Source organism: Prionailurus viverrinus, chromosome X (assembly GCF_022837055.1).
Source record: "Prionailurus viverrinus isolate Anna chromosome X, UM_Priviv_1.0, whole genome shotgun sequence".
In the NCBI taxonomy this organism is placed as follows: domain Eukaryota; kingdom Metazoa; phylum Chordata; class Mammalia; order Carnivora; family Felidae; genus Prionailurus; species Prionailurus viverrinus.
The window spans coordinates 52928969-52947580 of NC_062579.1; positions in this window are offsets into that span (position 1 = coordinate 52928969).

The window sequence follows — 18612 nt, forward strand, 5'->3', positions numbered from 1 at the left end:
GGCACGGGTACATGGTATTCATTCATTTGTTCACTCAACATTTATCAAGCCCCCTGTCTTTATCAAGCAGTGTGTCTGATGCTGATACAAAAGTGAGGTCTAGTTTCTGATTGCAAGGAACTTAAGGTCTATAATGAGACACAGACATGTAAATAAATAAGTTGAATAAGACATGATCATTGCAATAAATACTTAACGAGGATCTGTGGTGACAGGAAGGAGTTTCCAACTCTGCTTGTGGAGTAAGGATGGGAAGGTTTCACAGAGGAGACCTTTGAGATGGATCATGAAGAGTAGGTAGGGGTTTGCCAGACAGAAGGGAGCAGAGGGGAGAGGGCATTCTTGGCAGAGGGAGCAGTGCTTCGGGGCATAAAGTTGCACGGTCTGTTCATGGAACAAGTATTGAGGATGGGTGGAGTAGACGGAGCATGTGTAGTATGGTCATTACAAATCTCAAGATCAAATGTTCGTTTTGTTTTTATTTTTTAAATTTTATTTATTTGTTTAATATGATTTGGCAAATTGGCTTACATACAACACCCAGCACTCATCCCAACAAGTGCCCTCCTCAGTACCCATCACCCATTTTCCCTCTCACCCCCACCCCGTCCTCCCTCAGTTTGTTCTCTCTCTCTCTCTCTCTCTCTCTCTCTCTCTCGTGTATTCTTTTTTTTGCTGTTGTTCTCTATATTTAAGAGTCTCTTGTGGTTTGCCTCCCTCCCTCTCTATAACAATTTTTTTCCCCTTCCCTTCCCCCATGGTCTTCTGTTAAGTTTCTCAAGATCCACATATGAATTTTTTTAAATTTAATTAAAAAAAATTTTTTTTAATTAAAAAAATTAATTTTGAGAGACAGAGACAGAGCACAAGTGGGGGGTGGGCAGAGAGAGAAGGAGACACAGAATCCGAAGCAGGCTCCAGGCTCCAGGCTGTCAGCACAGAGCCTGACATGGGGCTCAAACTCACAAACTGCGAGATCATGACCTGAGCCAAAGTTGGACACTCAACCAACTGAGCCACCCAGGCACCCCTTATTTTTTTTAGTTAGAGTGCGAGCAGGGGAGAGGGCCAGAGGGAGAAAGAGAGAATCCCAAGCCAGCTCCATGCTCAGCACAGAGCCCGACGCAAGGCTCGATCCCACCACCCGAGGATCATGCCCTGAAATCCAGAGTCAGACCCTCAACCAACAGACACTCAGGTGCCCCCAAATGCTCATCTTAGATCACGCTGGCCACGGTGTGAGAACAGATGGACCGGGGAGGGTGGTTTGATGCCAGATGAGATGATGGAAACAAGTTGGCCGAGGCGTTGGCAGTAGGGGCATAATGAGAGGGACACTTTGGTGACTGCATAATGGAAAGTGAAAGAGTGGAAGCTTGGTTTCTGACTTAGGTGACTGGGTAAGTGATACTATTCATAGGTTGAGGGTGGAAGGTCGGAGAAAATCACTAAGTTTGGTTAGAAGCACATAAGTTTAAAGGGAAATAGGTAGAAAGCTTAGGATTTGTGTAACCTCGGGAGCAGGTTAAGATCACCCAGGACACGTGTTGAGTCAGAAGAGCATGGACAACAGAATTCTGGTGAAGACCAGTATTTAGGTGTGGTCAGAAATAGAAGGAAAACTGGAAGAGTGGTACTTCTCAAACCAAAGAAATTTTAAGGGGTGGGGGAGATCACATGGGTGCCACAGAGAGGTGAAGTCACAGGAAGCCTGAGCGAGAGCCTTTGGCTTTGGCAACTTGGAGGTCCCAGGAGACCCTAGCTAGCACAAGCAGTTGTAGAGTAGTGAGACTGGAAGCCAGCAGTAGGGTGGGGAGCAGATGGAAGATGAGGGGAGTGACACTAGAGATCATAGACTACTCTTAAAAAATTTTTTTTTATGTTTTATATTTGAGAGAGAGACAGAGAGCACATAGGGGAAGGGCAGAGAGACAGAGACAGAATTGGAAGCAGGCTCCAGGCTCCGAGCTGTCAGACAGAGCCTGACGCAGGGCTCGAACTCCTGAACCATGAGATCATGACCTGAGCCGAAGTCAGATACTTAACTGACCGAGCCACCCAGGCGCCCCGAGGTCATAGACTACTCTTAAGAAGCTGGGCTGTGAGGGGCACCTGGGTGGCTCAGTCGGTTAAGCATCTGACCCTTGGTTTCAACTCAGGTTGTGATCTCAGTTTGTGAGTTCCAGCCCCACATCGGGCTCTACACTAACAGTTCAGAGCCTGCTCGGGATTCTCTCTCTCTCTCTCTCTCTCTCTCTGCCCCTCCCCAGTTCGTGCTCTCTCTCTCAAAATAAATAAAAATAAACTTAAAAAAAAAAAGAAGCTAGGCTGTGAGGCAGAAAAGGGGGAGAGTCTTAAAATTGGAAGGTAAGTACACATGCTTCTATAAGCTTGGGGGAGAAAGCAATAGAGAAAGGGGTTGGGAAAAAAAATGGGAGAACTGTTGGGAAGCCCTGTGTGAGCACAGAAGGGAATGTTAGGCAGCATGGCTAGCAATCCATTCTGCAGAAGTGGTCTCTTTCTCCTGAGGAGCAAAGGATGGATGTAGTGTTTTTTGTTTTTTTTTTTTAACATTTACTCATTTTTTTGAGAGAGGAGGAGCAGAAAGAGAGGGAGACACAGAATCCAAAGCAGGCTCCAGTCTCTGAGCTGTCAGCACAGAGCCCGACGCGGGGCTCAAACCCATAAATCGTGAGATCATGACCTGAGCCGAAGTCAGACACTTAACCGACTGAGCCACCCAGGCACCCCAGGATGGATGTAGTTTTAGATCAGTGTGGAGATAAGGGAGTTGGGAAGTTGAAGAAGTTCCCACCTTCTGGCTTTGTTTCCTCTGTGAAACAGGCAAGATCCTTGCAAAAAACGTGGAAATGGGACAGGAGCTTGAATAACTGTTGAACTACTAAAGGACGGTCATGAAAAACGGGAAACTAGCTATGTGCCTGACTGTTGCACAGAGATTGAATGAAGGCATAGCCCTTCAGTGGGAAAGCATGCAACTGTTAAAAAAAAAATGAAGAAAATCAATATGTACTAATGCAGGAAGATATTCTTGAAAAAAATCAGACCAATAATAGGCAATGATGTTTGATTTCATTTGGGGGTATACATCTGTGTGTGCATACTCAAGGAAATGGGGTGGCAAGAGGCACTTCAAGCCATTAGCACCTCTAGCAGTCAGGTGAAGGGGGGGTAGGGCCCCTTCTTATCACCACAAATACTTCTACTTATATTTAAGTGTTTCTTTTTTGTTCTTTGTTTTCATTTGTGTTTTTTATTGGTCGCTGAAGGAAGTGGGTGCTGGAGCTGACGGGATCCAAAAAAAGGATTGCTGGGTGTTGAACCAGCCCAAATGAGGTTAAAGACGTTGACTTAAAATGGTACCAAGTCATTGTGTGGTTTGTCTCCAAAGGTACTTAGCAGCACAGCTCTCAGAAAACATAAGGCAGTGTGGGGTGAAGACCCAGAGATAAGAGACAGATGGGTGGATTTCCTTTCAGTCACGATTTCTCGACTGCTCTGCAGCAAGCCCTGTCCTGGGCGCTGAGTACAGTGCTGGAGATGGGCGAGTCCACGCAAGAGTGTGATAAGTGAAGTGATGAGTATGGTGTCCTGTAAAGATAAAGAGGAGGACATGTAACCCCAGCTCTGGAACAGGGGGAGGCAGACCTTCCCAGAAATGACTGGTAGGAGTAAGCCAGGCAAGGAAGGCATTGGGGATGGGGAATGGGCATCATTCCAGGCAGAGAAAATGGCATGTGCAAAGAACATGTGACTGTAAATGGGGATGGTCAGAACGCAGTACACATGCAAGGGGCTGGCAAGAGCTGAAACTAGACTCAGCACAGTCCAGATCACGGAGAGCTTTGTGTGTTTTGCCATTGAGACCTCATCCTAAAGGCAGTAGGGATCTGTTGAAGGACTCGGATCACTTTAGAAGCACTTTGGGATATGGATTGTAGGAGGACAGGATGAAGATGGTTGTGGCAGTCATTTCGACAAGCTCTGAATCAGTCGGTTGTAAGGAGAGGACAGTGGACAGAGGTTGAGAGAATGTAGGAGGTAGTATCTATGAGTGACAGATTAAATGTGGGTGATATTTCAGTCAATAAATCTTGGTTGAGCCTAGTTAGTGGGTGCCAGGCATTATTCTAGGTGCTCTGAATACAGCAGTGAATAAAACATAACCCCTTCCCTCAAAGAGCATACAATGTAGTAAAGATAGACAATAAATAAGTAAATAAGGGTGAGAAGTACTATGTAGAAAAAACAAAGTGATATGAGAGGATATGGGGCGAGGATGCTAATTTAATGGTCAAGGAAGACCTTGCTGGGCTGCTGTTATTGGTGTATAGATACGCATATATTACTTTGATAAAGTTAAAATATATATATTTTTTTAGGGGCACCTGGATGGCTCAGTTGGTTGAATGTCCAACTTCAGCTCGGGTCATGATCTCGCGGTTTGTGGGTTCGTGCCCTGCGTCGGGCTCTGTGCTGACAGCTCGGAGCCTGGAGCCTGGAGCCTGCTTTGGATTCTGTATCTCCTTCTCTCTCTGCCCCTCCCCTACTCGTACTCTGTCTCCTCTCTCTCAAAAATAAATAAACCTTTAAAGAATTTTAAATATATGTATATTTTTTAAATCTGAAAAGGTCAGCAACGAAAGAACCACAAAAGATGCTCTAAAAGACTGGCCAGAGAAATAAAACATTAAAAAAGGTGGGGAGGGCGCCTGGGTAGCCCAGTCAGTTGAGCAACCGACTTCGGCTCAGATCACGATCTCATGATTCCTGAGACCGAGCCCTGCATCAGGCTGGCTGCTGTCAGTACAGAGCCTGCTTTGGATCTTCTGCCTCCCTCTCTCTTTGCCCCTCCCCTGCTGGTGCTGTCTCTCAAAAATAAATAAAGCATTAAAAAAAAAAAAAAGACTGGCCAGAGAGGTATGAAGAAAACAGGTTACACTGTTTTATGGAAGCCAGAGGAGAATTTCAAAGGATAGAGCAGTCAGCAATGTCCACTACTTGCAGAAATGTCCATCATATAAGGACTGAAATTTGTCCTTTGGACTTGGCAGTTGGTGAGCCTAGTGCAAACAGTCTCTTTGGAATGAGTGTTGAAACCAGATGGCAAGCGGGTTGAAGAACGGATTGTGAGGAAGTAGACCCAGAGCTTGATTTCATTAAATAATAGCCGTCATCCACTATGCCTGCCTCTGTGCACAGAGCCTTTCTTACCTGACCTCATTTAATCCTGAGCCACCTAGGAGATTGGTATTACTATTCTCATTTTACAAATGAGGAAACGTGTTGAAAGGTACAAAGGGTAGACGGATTAAGTACTTGGACTGGAGATGGACCCTTTTAAATCAAGACCCAGAAGGATGGGTGTTGGATATATCTAAGCAGTAGGAAGGGTGCAAACCATGCCTCTGGGCACTGGAGACCCTAACAAGGAGTTTTCTCTTTATCCTAAAAGTAGTGAGAAACTTCAGTGGGAGTGGAGTGGAGCTGGAGAAGGTAACCTCAGGTTTCTTTTTTTTTTTTTAATTTTTTTTAAGTGTATTTATTTTTGACAGAGACAGAGTGCAAGCATGAGCTGGGGAGGGGCAGAGAGAGAGGGAGACACAGAATCCGAAGCAGGCTCCAGGCTCTAAGTCGTCAGCACAGAGCCCGACGCAGGGCTCGAACCCACAAACCGTGAGATCATGACCTGGGCCGAAGTCGGACACTTAACCGACTGAGCTACCCAGGTGCCCCTCAGGTTTCTTTTTCCAAATCTTCAGTCCCTTATCGGTGTAAAAATAGCCAATTTATTTCCTATTGGTAGTGTAAATTTCTTGCAGTCCCTGGGTGTTAGGTACCACAGTACATTATTTGCCTCAATAATCTCACTTGTTTCTCCCCCAGCTTTGAAGGTAGTTAAAAACCCTGGTTCCTAGGGGCACCTGGGTGGCTCAGTTGGTTAAACATCCGACACTTGATTTCGGCTCAGGTCGTGATCTCAAGGTTTGTGAGTTTGAGCCCTGTGTCGGGCTCCACAATAACAGCGTGGACTTGCTTGCGATTCTCTCTCTCCCTCTCTCTGCCCCTCTGCCACTCTCTCCCCTCTCAAAATAAACTTTAAAAACAACAACAATAATACTGGTTCCTAGGCTCCAGTTCAGCCCTCTTGAGTCAGAATATCTAGGGAAGAGGACTGGTGGTCTGTGCATTCTACAGACAGCCCAAGTAATTCTGATCTGAGAGGTTTGGGAAAGTGACCCACCAACATTCCCAAAGTAATGTTAGCCTCTGTATCAGCTGTTCTTAAACTAGTGTACATCAAAGTGGCAGTAGGGGTCGCTTAATGTAAATTCAAATTCCTGGGTTTGGAATGTGCATTTTCAATTACACCTGCAATAATAATCATAATTGTAATATGCCTTTAATATACCTCAAATACTTTAGTATACCTTAAAGTAATAATAGTGATAATATTAATAATCTTTTGGTAACTCTAAGTGCTTTAGAAGACATATAGAATCACAATTTTTATTTTTACTTTTTGTTTTTTTATTTTTTTAATTTTTAAAAAAAATTTTTTTTAATGTTTATTTTTTTTTTAATTTTTTTTTCAACGTTTTTATTTTATTTTTGGGACAGAGAGAGACAGAGCATGAACGGGCGAGGGGCAGAGAGAGAGGGAGACACAGAATCGGAAACAGGCTCCAGGCTCTGAGCCATCAGCCCAGAGCCCGACGCGGGGCTCGAACTCACGGACCGCGAGATCGTGACCTGGCTGAAGTCGGACGCTTAACCGACTGCGCCACCCAGGCGCCCCTAATGTTTATTTTTGAGACAGAGAGAGACAGAGCATGAATGGGGGAGGGGCAGAGAGAGAGGGAGACATAGAATCGGAAGCAGGCTCCAGGCTCTGAGCTGTCAGCACAGAGCCCGACGCGGGGCTCGAACTCACGGACCATGAAATCATGACCTGAGCCGAAGTCGGACGCTTAACCGGCTGAGCCACCCAGGCGCCCCTAGAATCACAATTTTTAAATCATAAGGTAAGTAATGCAAATTTTTCCTTTGCTTTTTGGTTCATAATAACTTAAACTTTTTAAAAATACTAAATTACCTTTAGTATTATGTGTCTCACCTGTTATTTATGAGTGTCATGTGCAAACTGTAGCAGTTTATATTATATATAAATTAGAAATTCTGCAGATTAAAAAATGTAAGACTTTGGGGGCAGTGGGGTGGCTCAGTTGGTCAAGTGTCTGACTTCAGTTCAGGTCATGATCTCATGGTTCATGAGTTCGAGCCCCTCATCGGGCTCTGTGCTGACAGCTCGGAGCCTGGAGCCTGCTTCAGATTCTGTGTCTCCCTCTCTCTGCCCCTCTCCTGCTCGTGCTCTGTTTCTCTATCTCAAACATAAATAAATACTAAAAAAAATTTTAAAAAGATGTAAGAGTGTGAAAATCATTTCTTTTGAATTTTACTTATATAGGTTCAGAGTCTCTACATTTTGGGGACTTGAATCGAGTCTTTTCAATCAATTCCATCTTACAACTTTCCAAATTTTTTAAATATCCATTCATCCTGATTTACAATAAAATAAAAATGAACCCTTAAATCCTGTGTTTGTGACTCTCTCACTTATATAATAAGACCTTCTATCAACCGTACACTTGACTTAGTTATCTATAATCTATGTAAGAAATGGTCAAATAACAGAGGAAGCAGAATTCAATTACATTGGAAAGTATGGAATATCAATGATCACAAAACTATTCACTCTTCCTTTGTTTTCTTCTTAAGAAATCAGGAATATTTTAAGGAGAGGAAAAGGCTATATTGGAAAAACGGGAGCAAAAAAATGCTCAAAAGTAGAGACATTGTTAAATACTTCGGAAGGAAAAAGAATTTGCAGATGAGAAATGGAGATTGCTAGGGTGCCAGATCTATGTTGCTTCAGTTTTCCCAGCTGTATATCAGAAGAGAGTATATTAGCAGTAAGTGTATTAGATGCTGTGTTATTTTAGACAATGCACTTCCTAAATTTCTTTATCCTAAATTTTGACATTCTGCCTCTCTTTTACAATAATATCAGCATAGTGGTGCTTGAGTGGCTCAGTTGGTTAAGCGTCTGACTTCAGCTCGGGTCATGATCTTGCAGTTTTATGGGTTTGAGCCCCGCTTTGGGCTCTGCACTGAAAGCTTGGAGCCTGGAGCCTGCTTCAGATTCTCTGTCTCCCTCTATCTTGCCCCTGCTTTGCTTGTGCTATCTCTCAAAAATAAATAAATAAAATAATAGCAGCATAGTACTGGGCATATATGATGGCCATGAAAGCAAGAGTTTAAGCCAATCTTTTTGTTTTTTTGGCTTCTTCCACAATACACTGGGAGTTTAAGAGAGAACATTTTCATTAGAAAAAAAAAGGTGCTAGATTCTCAAGAGGGGTGGTAGTGGGAGGAGGATGTTTTTTAAGCCTCCAAAGTGGTAGGGAGGCCTACCCGCCTCTTCCCCAATCCCTGACTTAGACAATTTGATGAAGTTTCCCCAGTATTGCAAAAATTCTTAGGCCTCAGTTCTTAAGTTCAAAACCAACTGATTCCTTATCAACAAGAAAGTTTCACTTTTACCTTTGTTCTATTTGATCAAGCAGCTTTAAATCTATCAAACACCGGTTAAAATCATGAATCTTAACCCGTTTGGGGGTATGCACAATTTTGAAAATAGGGTAAAAGCTGCGACCTCTTCAGAAAAAGATGAAAATATACATAAGGTTCTGTATATAATGTCAGATGTTTCTTAGATTCCCGGTTAAGAAACTAACTGAAAAGGGGTGTGGCCTGAGGTTTAAAGTAAATGTCTCTCCAAAGGTGTCTGTATCTCAAACAATGGAGCATAATTTAAATACTCCTAGATCTTTTTTTTTAGCATTTTATTTATTTTTGAGACATGGAGAGACAGAGCATGAACAGGGGAGGGTCAGAGAGAGGGAGACACAGAATCTGAAACAGGCTCCAGGCTCTGAGCTGTCAGCACAGAGCCCGACGTGGGGCTCGAACTCACGGACCAAGAGATCATGACCTGAGCTGAAGTCGGCCGCTTAACTGACAGAGCCACCCAGGTGCCCCTAAATACCCCTAGATCTTAAGAAAGAATCCTAAGCAAGTTACAGGCCAGATTTCCATCTCACAAGAGAAAGAAAAGTTGGGGCAACATATTTTCATTCTCTTGAGGTAAGTTTACAAGTCATTTCACTGTCTTCAACCTTCTACAATGCCAGCTGTAACTCCAGATTCCAATAGAACTTCTTTGTGGACTAGGAGGAAAAAATAACATTTCAACAAAAGCCCACATTTCAGATCCAAATGTGTTGGAAATAGGGTAGTGTGGTGGTTTGAAATACAGGTTTAGGGGCGCCTGAATGGTTCAATCGGTTAAGTGTTTGACTCTTGATTTCAGCTCAGGTCATGATTGCGCAGTTCATGGGATCAAGCCCTGCCTGGGGCTTTGTGCTGGCAACCCAGAGCCTGCTTAGAATTATGTCTCTCTCTCTCTCTCTCTCTCTCTCTCTCTGCCCCTCCCCCACTCACACTCTCTCAAAATAAATAAATAAACTTAAAAAAATACATTATGAAATACAGACTTAAATGTCATACTGTGGCTTCCACAACTTACTAGCTATGTGACCTGGAGCAGTCAGCTAAAGTTCAGCCATCTGTCAGGGTTGTAGTGAAAATTCAGTGAGCATATGAAGTGCTCAGCACGGTGCCTGGTACATAGTACACACTCATTAAATGCTAGCTGTGGTTATATATTCTGAATAAACAAGAGTTCAAGCATGTATACCAATTTTGTGTTTTTTATTTTTTAGATTTTAAAATTTACATCCCAGTTAATTAGCATATAGTGCAATAATGATTTCAGGAGTAGATTCCAGTGATTCATCCCCTACATATAATACCTAGTGCTCATAGTGTCCACCAATTTTATAACCCTAACTCCTTAAAGTGAAATCTTACATTCCAAACACCAGTTAGTCTTACTGTATTTCAGACTAAGTAGAAATCCTCAAGAAAGGAAGGTTTGTTAGAATTACCTGAAAGAATTTTTCAAACTCCCATTCCCCCATTGATCTTCGTCCCCACATCCAGATTTGCTTCCACTATCATCCTGAGTTGCATTATGCCCTTGGCTGAAAAGCAGTACTTTGGTGAGCCACTGTTACAGATGAAAATGTTTAAAGGTAGAGGAAAGCTGAAAAGCTTCACAACATACTTCATCTCCCATTCTGGCAGGGCCAGAAAATTGAAATTTTCCATTTACTTGATTACCATTTACTTATTTATTTATTTTAAACTTAAAAAAAAATTTTTTTCAATGTTTATTTTTGAGAGAGAGAGAGAGCACAAGTGGGGGAGAGGCAGAAAGAGAGGGTGACACAGAATCCAAAGCAGGCTCCAGGCTCTGAGCTATCAGCATAGAGCCCAACGCGGGGCTTAAACTCACGAGTGGTGAGATCATGACCTGAGCCAAAGTCAGATGCTCAACTGACTGAGCCACCCAGGCACCCCAGGACTTTTGATTTTCTGTCACGAATCTCATGATTTGTGAGTTCAAGCCCCGCATCAGGCTCTGAACTGACAGTGCAGAGCCTGCTTAGGATTCTGTCTCCCTCTCCCTCTCTCTCTGCTCCTCCCCCCATCAAAAATAAATAAACATTAAAAATAAAATGAACTCTATGACACAATAAAAATTAAAACATAGGTGTGCCTGGTGGCTCAGTTGGTTAAGTATCTGACTCTTGATCTCAGCTCAAGTCTTTATCTCAGGGTTGTGAGTTCAAGCCCTGTGCTGGGCTCCACACTGGACATGGAGTCGACCTAAAAAAAAAATTAAAACACAAATATTCGAGGCTCTGGGCATTCCCAAGTACTATAGTACAGCCAAACTGTTGTAGATATGAAAAAGGCATGAGAATTTGTTCACCGCTAACTTTTGCAACTGAAATTTCATTTTAACTTTTCCCCAAGTTCCTTGATGTGTTTCCGGAGCTCAAGTTTAGAATAAAAATTTGGGGTTTGAAAAGGTTTGCTTCTTGTTTCCTCTTACGATTTCATTTTTTTTTAACTTCAGAATCAAATTATAAGTCATCAGAGTTAACTCTCAGATCATCAAGTAAGTATGGCTTCTCTTAACTTTGAGCAATAAATATCAGACAAGACAGAATTTATTTACCAGAAAATGTAATATAATTCTAAAAAAGGTTGGATGAGATTTCTTTTTGTAATTTTTTAAAATTATTTATTTTTGAGAGACAGAGACACAGTGCGAGTAGGGGAGGAGCAGAGAGAGAGGGAGACACAGAATCCGAAGCAGGCTCCAGGCTCTGAGCTTTCAGCACAGAGCCCGACGAGGGACTCGAACTCATGGACCATGAGATCATGACCTGAGCCAAAGTCAGACGCTTAACCGTCTGAGCCACCCAGGTGCACCAGATTTTATTTTTAAGTAATTTCCACACCCAGCGTGGGGCTGGAACTTGTGACCCCGACATTGAGTCACATGCTCTTCCGACTGAACCAGCCAGGTGTCCCTGATTAATATACATCTTACATCCCAGTTTAGTCAATTGACTTCTAGTTCAAGAGCTCATTTTATGACATATAAAGTCTAGATTTTTTTTCCATGCAAACCTCTAATTATTAACATCCAAGCACTTAAACTTCTTTTGATGTTGGTTGGAGCTGTGTGACAAGGACTGCCTAGAGCTTTCACTGGGTGCCAAGTCTTACAGCCCCAAGACTGAAAAGATAGTCTCTAAATATACAGGCCAAAGAGGCTATGCTGCCCTGTCCCCTCCCCCCAGTACTCCTTACAAAATAATAACTAAATTTCCATGAACCCTTTCATTCTCCAGCATACACTCTCTGTATGCATTTTGCCAGGAACATTTTTCCTTGCCCAGTCTGTGATACGCTGCTTCAGAGCCTATAGACAGTTCAGAGACACTTCTGTGCATATTTTACAAAATAACTAGACGAGATGACTTCTGACTGTTTTCAAGGTAACATGATACATCATAGTGCCTAAGAACATGGCTTTGAGGTCAAACTCTTATGCTCAAACTCTGGGTCTTTTAAGTTTACTTATTTTGAAAGAGAGAGCGCACATGCAGGAGGGGTAGAAAGAGAGAGAGGGAAAGAATCCCAAGCAAGATTCGCTCTGTCCTTGCAGAACCCGACGTGGGGCTCAAACTCACGAACTGCGAGATCATGACCTGAGCTTAAGACTGAGCCACCCACGCACCCCCGCCCAAACTCTGGCTCTTAAGGCAAGTCCCCTGGGACTTACTTCCGCATCTGTAAATGTGGGATCATCGTAAAGATTAAATAACATATTGTGAAGTACTTAGAATAATGTCTGGCACAAAGTAAACACTCAGTATGTATTAATTGTTCTTTTACTATTTACTATTTTACTATTTTTTTAATGTTTTTATTTTTGAGAGAGAGAGAGAGAGAGCATGAACAGGGGAGGAGCAGAGAGGGAGACACAGAATCTGAAGCAGGCTCCAGGCTCTGAGCTGTCAGCACAGAGCCGGACGCGGGGCTCAAACTCACAAACCGTGAGATCATGATCTGAGCCGAAGCTGGATGCTTACCTGACTGAGCCACCCAGGTGCCCCTCAGTATGTATGACTTAAGGATAAAAACTTTGTTTTTTTTTTAAGTTTATTTATTTTGAGAAAGAGCACAAGCAGGGAGGGGCAGAGAGAGGGAGACAGAATCCAAAGCCTGCTCTGCACTGTTAGCGCAGAGCCTGATGCAGGGCTTGAACTCAAACCATGAGATCATGACCTGAGCCCAGATCATGAGTCAGACACTTAACCAAGACAGGCACCCTATCTTAAGGATAAAAACTTTAAAATTTAATAACTATCTTCATCACACACCATAAAAACAATCTCTAATACTATAGATAGTATTATCAATTGATGTTCAAATTTCCCGCATTGTCTCAAAAACTGTTTACATTTAGCTTGCTGAAATGAGGATTAAAACATTGCATTTGGCTCATCTTTTTTTTTGTTTTTATTTTAGTCACCTTGTGCTCATCATGAGAAGTGCACTGCTTAATCCCCATCACCTTTTCACCCATCTCCCCCCACCCCCACCTCCCCTCTGGTAACCATCAGTTTGTTCTCTATAGTTAAGAGTGTGTTTCTTGGTTTTCTCTCTCTCTTTCCCCCACTTTGCTCATTTGTTTTGTTTCTTAAGTTCAACATATGGCTGAAGTTCTATGGAATTTGTCTTTTTCTGACTAATTTCACTTAGCATTTTACTCTCTAGCTCCATGCATGTCATTGCAAATGGCAAGGTTTCATTCTTTTTCATCGCCGAGTGGTATTCCATATATATATATATATACATATATACATATATATATGTACATATATACATATATATATGTATATATATACATATATACATATACATATACCTATATATATATACATGTATATATATACCTATATATATATATATATAGGTATATATATACACCACATGTTCTTTATCCATTCATCAGTGGACGGACATTTGGGCTGCTTCCGTAATTTGGCTATTGCAAATAATGCCGTTATAAACACAGGCGTGTATGTATCCCTTTGAATTAATGCTTTTGTATTATTTGGGTAAATACCTAGTAGTGTGATTGCTGGATCATAAGGTAGTTTTATATTTAACTTTTTGAGGAAACTCCATACAGTATCATAGAGTGGCTGCACCAATTTGCATAAGAGCGGTCCCCTTTCTCCACATCGTCACCATCATCCCCTTGCATTCCCCTCACCACATCCTCTTGTGTAAGGCAGCATATAGATTGGGTCTTGGTTTCTTATCCATTCTGTCACCGCATGTCTTTTGATTGGAGCATTTAGTCCATTACATTCAAAGTAATTATTGTTAGATATGCATTTATTGCCATTTTATTACTTGTTTTGTGGTTGTTCCTGAAGATTTTCTCTGATTCTTGTATTTCTTTCATGGTTTTCTGGTTTTCTTTAGTGATATATTTGTATTTCTTTCTCTCTATTCCTTGCATATGTATTAGTGGTTTTGATATATGATTACCATTGGCTTTATATATAACATCTTCTGCATATAGCAGTCTATATTAAGTTGATGGTCATTTACATTTAAATCCATTTTTTACTCCTCTCCTCCCTAAGGTTTAGGTATATGGTATCATACCTTACACCCTTTTATTTTGTCAGTTCCTTCGCTGATGTTTTACAGAAATATTCATTTTTACTACTTCTGTGTTTCCAATCCTTCATACTGTCATTTTTTTTAAATCTCTCCTTTCCACTGAGAGAATCCCCTTTAATACTTCTTGTAGGGCTGGTTTAGTGATCATGAACTCCTTTAGTTTTTATTTGTCTGGGAAACTATCTCCCCTTGTATTCTGAATGATAGCCTATCTGGGTAGAGTGTTCTTGGCTGCAGGTTTTTCCCATTCAGCACTTTGAACATATCATGCCACTCCTTTCTGGCTTGGAAAATTTTTGTGGAACAATCCACTGATAGCCTTATGGGGCTTCTCTGGTGTGTAACGGTATTATTTTGTCTTGCTGCTTTTAATATTTTTTCATCACTGTGTTTTGTAATTTTATTTATTTTTTAACATTTATTTATTTATTTTTGAGAAAGAGAGAGTGTGAGCAGGGGAGGTGCAGAGAGAGAGGGAGAGAGAATCCCAAGCAGGCTCTGCACTAACAATGTGGAGGCCAATGTGAAGGTCTATCTCACAAACTGCAAGATCATGACCTAAGCTAAAATCAAGAGTCGAATGCTTAACCAACTGACCCACCCAGGCACCCCTGTATTTTGTCATTTTAATTACAATATGTCTTGGTGTGGATCTGTTTTTGTTAATTTTGTTAGGGATTCTCTGTGCCTCCTGTATCTGGATATCTGTTTTCTTCCCCAGATTAGGGAAGGTTTCAGCTATTGTTTCTTCAAATACTCTGCCCCCTTTTCTCTCTCTTCCTCTTCTGGGACTCCTATGATACAAATGTTATTACATTTGATGGAGTCACTAATTCCCCTAACTCTACTCTCGTTTTTCTGTTTTCTTTCTTTTGTTCAGTTTGATTACTTTCCATTACTCTACTAGGTCATAATTCATCTCTCTGCTTCTTCCATCCTCTGTTCATCGCATCAAGTGTGTTTCTCATTTCATTTATTGAGCTCTTTATCTGTTATGTTATTCCTTATCTCTGTGTTAAGGGCCTCACTGGTGTCCTCCACTTTTTTCTCAAGTCCAGGGAGTATCCTTATGATGGAGAATTTAAAGCAGGTCAATTTTCTGCTGGGTGGCTTATCTTTATATATATGTATATATACGTATTATATATATGTATATATACATATATATAGTTATAGTTATCCCTTATTAGTTATGTAAATTGCAAATATCTTTTGCCAGACCCTGTAGCCTTTTTAAATAATGTCTTTTGATAAACACAAGTTTGTTTGTTTAACATAGTCAAGCATATCAAACTTTTATGGTTTGTGCTTTATTTTTTTTCTTTTTCCTTGCTCAATAAATGAAATTTGGGACAAATTCCTCTGCTTTCTCATTTTGTCTAGGTCACTGTGCCTTTTCTAGGTCACTGTGCCTGTTTCTCTGTGTTAGGAAAGTCAGCTACATCTCTTGTTCTTGAGGGTCATGGCTTTACTAAGAAGGGGTCCTGTGGTACCCTGTAATGTAGTGTCCCTTGTTCCCCAAGGCTCAGCACGCTGGCAGTGTCTCCAATGTGTGCTGCATGCGCTCTACTTTTGTGCCCTGGCTGCTTTATCCTTCAGGCCAGTCATCTGCAGAGGCTCTCTTTGCTTATAGCTGGCAGCGTTTGGTCCCTGGCCTCAATGTAGTGAGTTTTAACTAGGTGTGCTCTGGTCTGTGAAATGAGACTTGTTGCCACTGCCACCAGAACCAAAGTCCCGCAAACTTCCAGGGTTGGAAATACAGTGTGGGCAGGGTATGGGGCCAGTCTTTGGTGGGAGGGGGCCTGTCACACTGGGACTGGGTCAAGTGTGACTTGGAGGGGCAGTTCTTCTGGAGTGGGGGAACTTTGGAGTAAGGCAGGTCTAGGTAGAGAGTGTGGGTGCTATGCTGGTTCCCACAGGTAGCCCTGTGCTTATGCTGAGTGGCAGGGGAGGGAAGTTGTGCCCATCAGTTCCTTTGTTCCTGGAGAGGGTCTCTCTATGAATGCTGCTGTCTCTCTGGGAGGCACTCCAAGGTGAAAAAATAACCTCCCCACTGTGTGCCCCAAGGGCTCTTCAGATTGCTGTTTCCACACGAGGTCCCTAAGCTGTTTGCCTGCCGTTTCTCCAAGAACAGCCCCATTACTGAGCTCTCCCAGAGCCGAGCACACTGACCTTTAAAACTCCAGGCTTTAAGTCCTGCTGGTTGCAAGAACTCACAGAAGTCAGGCTTTCTCACTTTCCCTGGCAATTTCTATGGGGATTCATTTTCCCCTGCACTCTCTTGTGTGCTAGTCTGTCTCTTGCCCTTCTATGCAACCATGGCTCCTTCCCCCACCACTGCACCCAGGGTCCAGTCCGTTTCTCTCCCAAACCATGTCTCCACACTTTGTGCCTTCTTCAATGTGGCCTCTTTTCTACCTTTAGTTGTGGAGTTTGTTCTTTCAGTCTTCAGATTGATTTCTGGGGTATTTAGGATGATATAATAGTTACTTAGTTGTATTCATAGGATGAGGTGAGCCTAGGGTCCTCCTATTCCACCACCATCTAAAAGTCTCTGGTTCGTCTGTCTTTTAAATTTTTTCTAATCTTTTTAAAAATTTTTTTAAATGTTTATCTATTTTTGAGACACAGACAGAGCATAAGAGGGGGAAGGCAGAGAGAGGAGACACAGAATCCAAAGCAGGCTCCAGGCTCTGAGCTGTCAGCACAGAGCCCAACGCAGGGCTCAAATCCATGAACCATGAGATCACGACATGAGCTGAAGTTGGATGCCTAACCTACTGAGCCACCCACATGCCCGCCCCTTAAGTGCTTTCTAATTTTTAACACTTCCATCGTTATCTCTTTCTCTCTCTCTCTTTTTTAAAAGGCATTGTTGAGGAAACCAGGTCACTTTGAGTTTCTCACAGCATTGCTGATTGCATCCCCAATATTCTATCTCCTGTATGTCCTCTAAATTAGCAGTTAGACCAGGATGCTTGATTAGATTCAGTTTAAAAAGATTTTTGTTCACGGGTGCCTGGGTGGCTCAGTCAGTTAAGCGTCAGACTCTTGATTTTGGCTCAGGTCATGATCTCACAGTTTGTGAGTTCCATCCCCAAGCCCCCCATCTGGCTCTGCGCTGACAGCCCAAAGCCTGCTCGGGATTCGGGATTCACTCCTTCCCTCCCTCCCCTCTCTCTGCCCCTCCCCTGCTTGCATGCACACGTGCTCTCTCTCTCAAAAGTAAATAAATAAACATGAAAAAAAGAGAAAACATTTTTTGTTAGGGAGATAGAGGAGCAAGATGCTTGCTAAGTGTTGGGGTATGTTTCTTATTGCTTCACACCAGGAGGTGCATGGTATCTGGTTGTTACATTAGCCAATTTTATGTTTTTTTAAATTTTTTAAAATGTTTATTTATTTTTGAGAGAGAGGGAGAGACAGAGCGTGAGCAGGGGAGGGGCAGAGAGAGAGACACACACAGAATCCGAAGCAGGCTCCAGGCCCTAAGCTGTCAGCACAGAGCCTAATGTGGGGCTTGAACTCACAAACTGTGAGATCATGACCTGAGCCAAAGTCAGACACTTAACCGACTAAGCCACACAGGTCCCCCTACATTGGCCAATTTTAATGGCTGGTATCATGCTGTGATAACCTCATGTACCCGTCTCCTCTGTAGGGATGGATTTGATACCAGAACTTCTCCCCACTAGACAGTGCTGGTAAATATGGATGAATCTGGCCTTTGCTCTGGACTCTCTTATCTGATGCCTTACAGACTTATTCTATTAATACATCATTTTATCAGATGAAATTCATTATAATTGCCGAAGCAAAAGCTTCTTCTGTACTAGAACCATCAATCCTGTGCTTGTCTTATCTCAAACTTAATTGAATTTGGAGTATGAAAAATTTCATAGATCCCATCCACTGATGACTTAGTTTAGATCCCTTACATTTTTTCCATTATTATTTTTTTAAAGTATGATATAGTTCATGTGTATAAAGGAATATAATGGAAATACTAAATATAAAGAATAATAAAAAAGAATGAAATCTTGCCATTTGCAACTACATGGATGGAACTGGAGGGTATTATGTTAAGTGAAATTAGAGAAAGACAAAAATCATATGACTTCACTCATATGAGGACTTTAAGAGACAAAACAGATGAACATAAGGGAAGGGAAACAAAAATAATATAAAAACAGGGAGGGGGACAAAACAGAAGAGATTCATAAATATGGAGAACAAACTGAGGGTTATTGGAGGGGTTGTGGGAGGGGGGATGGGCTAAATGGGTAAAGGGCACTAAGGAATCTACTCCTGAAATCATTGTTCCACTATATGCTAACTAATTTGGAT